Source organism: Lipotes vexillifer, unplaced genomic scaffold, assembly GCF_000442215.2.
Source record: "Lipotes vexillifer unplaced genomic scaffold, Lipotes_vexillifer_v1.1 scaffold2111, whole genome shotgun sequence".
Taxonomy (NCBI): Eukaryota; Metazoa; Chordata; class Mammalia; order Artiodactyla; family Lipotidae; genus Lipotes; species Lipotes vexillifer.
The window spans coordinates 135,316-143,949 of NW_006797680.1; positions in this window are offsets into that span (position 1 = coordinate 135,316).

Sequence of the window (8,634 nt, forward strand, 5' to 3'; positions counted from 1 at the left end):
ATATCTATGTGTTAGCATACGGTATTTGTTTTTCTCTTTCTGACTTACTTCACTCTGTATGACAGACTCTAGGTCCATCTACCTCACTACAAATAAATCAATTTTGTTTCTTTTTATGGCTGAGTAACATTACCTCTTATATATGTGCCACATCTTCTTTTTCCATTCATCTGTTGATGGACACTTAGTTTGCTTCCATCTCCTGGCTATTGTAAATAGAGCTGCAATGAACATTTTGATACATGACTCTTTTTGAATTATGGTTCTCTCAGGGTATATGCCCAGTTGTGAGATTGCTGGGTTGTATGGTAATTCTATTTTTAGTTTATTAAGGAACCTCCATACTGTTCTCCACAGTGGGGGTTCAATTTACATTCCCACCAGCCATGCAAGGGTGTTCCCTTTTCTCCACACCCTCCCCAGCATTTATTGTTTCTAGATTTTTTGATGATGGCCATTCTGACTGATGTGAGATGATATCTCATTTGTAGTTTTGATTTGCATTTCCCTAATGATTAATGATGTTGAGGATTCTTTCATGTGTTTGTTGGCAGTCTGTATATCTTCTTTGGAGAAATGTCTATTTAGGGCATCTGTCCATTTTTGGTTTGGATTGTTTGTTTTTTTGTTATTGAGCTGCATGAGCTGCTTGTAAATTTTGGAGATTAGTCCTTTGTCCGTTGCTTTATTGGCAAATATTTTCTCCCATTCTGAGTGTTGTCTTTTGGTCTTGTTTATGGTTTCCTTTGCTGTGCAAAAGCGTTTAAGTTTCATTAGGTCCCATTTGTTTATTTTTGTTTTTATTTCCAGTTTTCTAGGAGGTGGGTCAAAATGGATCTTGCTGTGATTTATGTCATAGAGTGTTCTGCCTATGTTTTCCTCTAAGAGTTTGATAGTTTCTGGCCTTACATTTAGGTCTTTAATCCATTTTGAGCTTATTTTTGTGTATGGTGTTAGGGAGTGATCTAATCTCATACTTTTACATGTACCTGTCCAGTTATCCCAGCACCACTTATTCAAGAGGCTGTCCTTTCTCCACTGTATATTCATGCCTCCTTTATCAAAGATAAGGTGACCATATGTGCCTGGGTTTATCTCTGGGCTTTCTATCCTGTTCCATTGATGTATATTTCTGGTTTTGTGCCAGTACCATAATGTCTTGATTACTGTAGCTTTGTAGTATAGACTGAAGTCAGGAAGCCTGATTCTTCCAGCTCCATTTTTCGTTCTCAAGATTGCTTTGGCTATTCGGGGTCTTTTGTGTTTCCATACGAATTGTGAAATTTTTTGTTCTACTTCAGTGAAAACTGTCAGTGGTAGTTTGATAGGGATTGCATTGAATCTGTAGATTGCTTTGGGTAGTAGATTCATTTTCATAATGTTGATTCTTCCAATCCAAGAACACGGTATATCTCTCCATCTATTTGTATCATTTTTAATTTCGTTCAACAGTGTCTTATAATTTTCTGCATATAGGTCTTTTGTCTCCTTAGGTAGGTTTATTCCTAGATATTTTATTCTTTTTCTTGCAATGGTAAAAGGGAGTGTTTTCCTGATTTCCCTTTCAGATTTTTCATCATTAGTATATAGGAATGCCAGAGATTTCTGTGCATTAATTTTGTATCCTGCTACTTTACCAAATGCATTGATTAGCTCTAGTAGTTTTCTGGTAGCATCTTTGGGATTCTCTATGTGTAGTATCTTGTCATCTGCAAAGACTGACAGCTTTACTTCTTCATTTCTGATTTGGATTCCTTTTATTTCTTTTTCTTCTCTGATTGCTGTGCCTAAACCTTCCAAAACCATGTGGAATAATAGTAGTGAGAGTGGGCAACCTTGTCTTGTTCCTGATGTTAGTGGAAATGGTTTCAGTTTTTCACCATTGATGATGATATTGGCTGTGGTTTTCTCATATATGGCCTTTATTATGTTGACTAATGTTCCCTCTATGCCTACTTTCTGCAGGGTTTTTATCATAAATGAGTGTTGACTTTTGATGAAAGATTCTTCTGCATCTGTTGAGATGATCATATGGTTTTTGACCTTCATTTTGTTAATATGGTGTATCATGTTAAATGATTTGTGTATATTGAAGAATCCTTGCATTCCTGGAATAAACCCCACTTGATCATGGTGTATGATCCTTTTAATGTGCTATTGGATTCTGTTTGCTAGTATTTTGTTGAAGATTTTTGCATCTATATTCATCAGTGATGTTGGCCTGTGGTTTTCTTTCTTTGTGACATATTTGTCTGGTTTTCATTGTCATTTGTTTCTAAGATTTTTTAAATTTCCTCTTTGATTTCATGAGTCATCACTTTGTCATTAAATAGTGTATTGTTTAGCCTCCATGTGTTTGTATTTTTTACAGATCTTTTCCTGTAATTGATATCTAGTCTCATAGCGTTGTGTTCAGAAAAGATACTTGATGCAATTTCAATTTTCTTCAATTTACCAAGGCTTGATTTCTGACCCAAGATACAATCTATCCTGGAGAATGTTCCATGAGCACTTGACAAAAATGTGTATTCTGTTGTTTTTGGATGGAATATCCTATAAATATCAATTAAGTCCATCTTGTTTAATGTATCATTTAAAGTTTGTGTTTCCTTATTTATTTTCATTTTGGTTGATCTGTCCATTGGTTAAAGTGGGGTGTTAAAGTCCCCTACTATGATTGTGTTACTGTCGATATTCCCTTTTATGGCTGTTAGTATTTGCATTATGTATTGAGGAGCTCCTATGTTCAGTGCATAAATCTTTACAATTGTTATATATTCTTTTTGGATTGATCTCTTGATCATTATGTAATGTCCTTCTTTCTCTCTTGTAATAATAGTCTTTATTTTAAAGTCTGTTTTGTCTGATAAGAGAATTGCTACTCAGGCTTTCTTTTGATTTCCATTTGCATGGAATATCTTTTTCCATCCCCTTACTTTCAGGCTATATGTGTCCCTAGGTCTGAAATGGGTCTCTTGTAGACAGCATATATATGGGTCTTTTGTATCCCTTTTGCCAGTCTATGTCTTTTGGTGGGAGCATTTAATCCATTTACATTTAAGGTAATTATCGACATGTATGCTCCTATTCCCATTTTCTTAATTGTTTTGGGATTGTTATTGTAGGTCTTTTCCTTCTCTTTTGTTTCTTACCTAGAGAAGTTCCTTTAGCATTTGTTTTAAAGCTGGTTTGGTGGTGCTGAATTCTCTTAATTTTTGCTTGTCTGTAAAGGTTTTAATTTCTCCATCAAATCTGAATGAGATCCTTGCTGGGTAGAGTAATCTTGTTTGTAGGTTTTTCTCCTTCATCACTTTAAATATGTCCTGCCACTTCCTTCTGGCTTGCAGTTTCTGCTGAAAGATCAGCTGTTAACCTTATGGGGATTCCCTTGTGTGTTATTTGTTGTTTTTCCCTTGCTGCTTTTAATATGTTTTCTTTGTATTTAATTTTTGACAGTTTGATTAATATGTGTCTTGGCGTGTTTCTCCTTGAATTTATCCTGTATGGGACTCTCTGTGCTTCCTGGACTTAAGATTAACTATTTCCTTTCCCACATTAGGGAAGTTTTCTACTGTAATCTCTTCAAATATTTTATCAGGCCTTTTCTTTTTCTCTTCTACTTCTGGGACCCCTATAATTCGTATGTTGGTGTGTTTAGTGTTGTCCCAGAGGTCTCTGAGACTGTCCTCAGTTCTTTTCATTATTTTTTCTTTATTCTGCTCCTCAGTAGTTATTTCCACTATTTTATCTTCCAGGTCACTTATCCGTTCTTCTGCCTCAGTTATTCTGCTATTGATCCCTTCTAGAGGATTTTTAATTTCATTTATCATGTTGTTTATCATTGCTTCTTTCCACTTTAGTTCTTCTAGGTGCTTGTTAAATGTTTCTTGCGTTTTCTCTATTCTCCTTCCAAGATTTTGGATCATGTTTACTATCACTCTGAATTCTTTGTTAGGTAGGCTGCCTATTTTGTCTTCATTTGTTAGGTCTGGTGGGTTTTTACCTTGCTCCTTCATCTGATGTGTGTTTTTCTGTCTTCTCATTTTGCTTTTCTTACTGTGTTTGAGGTCTCCTTTTTGCAGCCTGCAGGTTTGTAGTTCCTGTTGGTTTTCGTGTCTGTCCCCAGTGGCTAAAGTTGCTTCAGTGGGTTGTGTTGGTTTCCTGGTGGAGGGGACTAGTGCCTGTGTTCTGGTGGATGAGGCTGTATCTTGTCTTTCTGGTGGACAGTTCCACGTCTGGTGGTGTGTTTTGGGGTGTCTGTGGTCTTATTATGATTTTAAGCAGCCTCTCTGCTAATCAGTGGGTTTGTGTTCCTGTCTTGCTAGTTCTTTGGCTTAGGGTGTCCATCACTGTAGCTTGCTGGTCATTAAGTGTAGCTGTGTCTTGGTTTTAAGATGGAGATCTCTGGGAGATTTTCGCTGTTTGATATTACGTGGAGCTGGAAGGTCTCTTGTGGACCAGTGTCCTGAAGTTGGCTCTCCCACCTCAGAGGCACAGCACTGACTGCTGGCTGTAGCACCAAGAGCCTTTCATCCACGTGGCTCTGAATAAAAGGGAGAAAAATTAGAAAGTAAGAAAGAAAGGAAGAAAGAAAGAAAGGTGAAGAAGAAAAAGGATAAAATAAAGGTAAAATAAAATAGTTATTAAAATAAAAAATAATTATTACGAAAAAAATATTTTAAGTAAAAAAATCAATAAATGGATGGACAGAGCCCTAGCACAAATGGTGAAAGTAAAGCTATACAGACAAAATCTCACAGAGAAGCATACACATACCCACAAAAAGAGGAAAAGGGGAAAAAATAATATATCTTGCTCTCAAAGTCCACCTCCTCAATTTGGGATGATTCGTTGTCTATTCAGGTATTCCACAGGTGCAGGGTACATCACAATGATTGTAGAGCTTTAATCCTCTGCTCCTGAGGCTGCTGGGAGAAATTTTCCTTTCTCTACTTTGTTCACACAGCTCCTGGGGCACAGCTTTCGATTTGGCCCCTCCTCTTCGTGTAGGTCCTCTGACAGCATCTGTTCTTCGCTCAGACAGGACAGGGATAAAGGAGCAGCGGATCTGGGGGCTCTGGCTCACTTAGGCCAGGAGGAGGGAGGGGTGCGGATGCGGGGCGAGCCTGCAGTGGCAGAGGCTGGCGGGATGTTGCACCAGCCTAAGGCGCTCTCTGCATTCTCCTGGGGAAGTTGTCCCTGGATCACAGGACCCTGGCAGTGGCAGGCTGCACAGGCTCCCAGGAGGTGAGGTGTGGATAGTGACCTGTGCTCGCAGACAGGCTTCTTGGTGGTGGCAGCTGCAGCCTTAGCGTCTCATGCCTGTCTCTGGGGTCTGTGCTGTTAGCCACGGCTCACGCCCGTCTCTGGAGCTTCTTTAAGCAGTGCTCTTAATCCTCTCTTCTCAGGCACCAGGAAACAAAGAGGGAAGAAAAGTCTCTTGCCTCTTCGGCCGGTCCAGGCTTTTCCCGGACTCCCTCCTGGCTAGCCATGATGCACTAACTCCTTCAGGCTCTGTTCATGCCACCAACCCCAGTCCTCTCCCTGCAATTGAACCGACCAAAGCCCAAGCCTCAGCTCCCAGCCCCCGCCTGCCCCGGCGGTTGAGCAGACAAACCTCTCAGGCTGGTGAGTGCCAGTTGGCACCCATCGTCTGTGCAGGAGTCTCTCTGCTTTGCCCTCTGCACCCGACTTGCTGTGCTCTGCGGCTTTGAAGCTTCCCTCCTCCACCACCCACTGTCTCCACCTGCAAAGGGGCTTCAAAGTGTGTGGAAACCTTTCCTCCTTTACAGCTCCCTCCCAGTGGTGCAGGTCTCATCCCTATGCTTTTGTCTGTGTTTATGCTTTATTCTTTTGCCCTACTCAGGTACTTAGGTAATTTCTTGCCTTTTGGGAGGTCTGAGTTCTCTGCCAGCGTTCAATGGGTGTTCTATAGGAGCAGTTCCACGTGTACATGTATTTCTGATATATCTGTGGAGAGGAAGGGAATGTCCGCATCTTACTCTTCCGCCATCTTCCTGGCCCACCTCCGTACTATCTTGATTTCTGTACCTTTGTAGTATAATCTGAAGTCAAGCAGGCTGATTCCTCCTGCTCCGTTTTTCTTACACAATATTTCTTCTCGCTGTTTTTTGTGTTTCAGTGCAAATTGTGAAATTTTTGTTGTACTTCTGTGCAAAATGCCATTGGTAGTTTGATAAGGATTGCATTGAATCTGTAGATTGCTTTGGGTAGTTTAGTCATTTTCACAATGTAGATTCTTCCAATCCAAGAACTTAGTGTATCTGTCCATCTGTTTGTATTGTCTTTGATTTCTTTCATAAGTTTCTTATGGTTTTCTGCATAAAGGTCTTTTGTCTCCTTTGGTAGGTTTATTCCTATGTATTTAATTCTTTTTGTTGCACTGGTAAATGGGAGTGTTTCCTTAATTTCTCTTACAGATTTTTCGTCATTAGTGTACAGGAATGCAAGAGATTTCTGTGCCTTAGTTTTATATCCTGCTACTTTACCAAACTCATTGATTAGCTCTAGTAGTTTTCTGGTAGTATCTTTAGGATTCTCTACATATAGTATGATGTCATCTGCCAACAGTGACACTTTTCTTTTCCTTTTTGAATTCCTTTTATCTCCTTTTCTTCTCTGATTGCCATGGCTACAACTTCCAAAACTATGCTGAATAACAGTGGTAAGAGTGGGCAACCTTGTCTTGTTCCTGATCTTAGAGGAAATAGTTTCAGTTTTTCACCATTGAGAGCGATGTTGGCTGTGGGTTTGTCATATATGGCCTTTATGATATTGAAGTAGGATCTCTCTGTGCCCACTTTCTCGACGATTTTTATCATAAATAAATGGGTGTTGAATTTTGTCGAAAGCTTTTTCTGCATCTGTTGAGATTATGAAATGATTTTTGTCCTTCAATTTGTTAATATGTTATACCACATTGACTGTTTGGCATTTATTGAAGAATCTTTGCATTACTGGGATAAACCCCATTTGATCATGGTGTATGATTCTTTTAATGTGCTTTTGTATTCTGTTTGCTGCTATTTTTTTGAGGATTTTGGCGTCTATGTTCATCAGTGATATTGGCCTGTAGTTTTCTTTCTTTGAGACATCTTTTTCTGGTTTTGGTATCGGGGTGATGGCCTCAGAATGAGTTTGGGAGTGTTCCTCCCTCTGCTATATTTTGGAAGAGTTTGAGAAGGATAGGAGTTAGCACTTCTCTAACACATATATATGTTTGAAGATTTTTAATCACAGTTTTAATATCAATGTTTTTGACTAGTCTGTTCAAACTTTCTATTTCTTCCTGGTTCAGTCTCAGAAGGTTGTGCCTTTCTAAAATTTGTCCATTTCTTTCAGGTTGTTTATTTTATTGGCATGGAGTTGCTTGTAGTAATCTCTCATGATCCTTTTATTTCTGCAGTGTCAGTTGTTACTTCTTTTTCATTTCTAATTCTGTTGATTTGAGTCTTCTTACTTTTTTTCTTGATGAGTCTGGGTAACGATTTTTCAGTTTTGTTTATCTTCTTTAAGACCAGCTTTTAGTTTTATTGATGTTTGCTATTGTTTCATTCATTTCTTTTTCATTTATTTCTGATCTGATCTTTATGATTTCTTTCCTTCTGCTAAGTTTGGGTTTTTTTTCTTCTTTCTCTAATTGTTTTAGAAATAAGGTTAGGTTTTTTATTTGAGTTGTTTATTGTTTCTTGAGTTAGGATTGTCTTGCTATAAACTTCCCTCTTGGAACTGCTTTTGCTACATATCATAGGTTTTGGGTTGTTGTGTTTTCATTGTCACTTTTTTCTATGTATTTTTCAATTTCCTCTTTGATTTCTGCAGTCATCTCTTGGTTCTTTAGTAGCATATTGATTAGCCTCCATATATTTGTTTTTTTACCCTTTTTTTCCTGTAATTGATATCTAGTCTCATAGCATTGTGGTCAGAAAAGATACTTGATATGATTTCCATTTTAAATGTACCAAGGCTTGATTTGTGACCCAAGGTATGACCTACACTGGAGAATGTTCCATGGGCATTTGAGAAGAAACTGTATTCTGTTGTTTTTGGATGGTATGTCCTATAAATATACAGTAAGTCCATCTTGTGTAATGTGTCATTTAATGCTTGTGTTTCCTTATTTCTTTTTATTTTGGATGATCTGTCCTTTGCTGAAAGCTGGGTGTTAAAGTCCCCTACTATGATTGTGTTACTGTAGATATTCCCTTTTCTGGCTGTTAGTATTTGCCTTATGTATTGAGGTGCTCCTATGTTGGGTGCATAAATATTTACAATTGTTATATCTTCATCTTGGATTGATTCCTTGATCATTATGTAGTGTCCTTCTTTGCCTCTTGTAATAGTCTTTATTTTAAAGTCTATTTTGTCTGATAGAAGAATTGCTACTCCAGCTTTCTTTTTATTTCCATTTGCATGGAATATCTTTTTCCATCATCTCATTTTCAGTCTGTATGTGTATGTATGTCTGAAGTGGGTCTCTTGTAGACAGCATATATATGTGTCTTGTTTTTGTATCCATTCAGCCAGTCTGTGTCTTTTCGTTGAAGTTTTTAAGCCATTTACTGTTAAGGTAGTTATCGACATTTATGTTCCTATTACCATTTTCTTAAATGT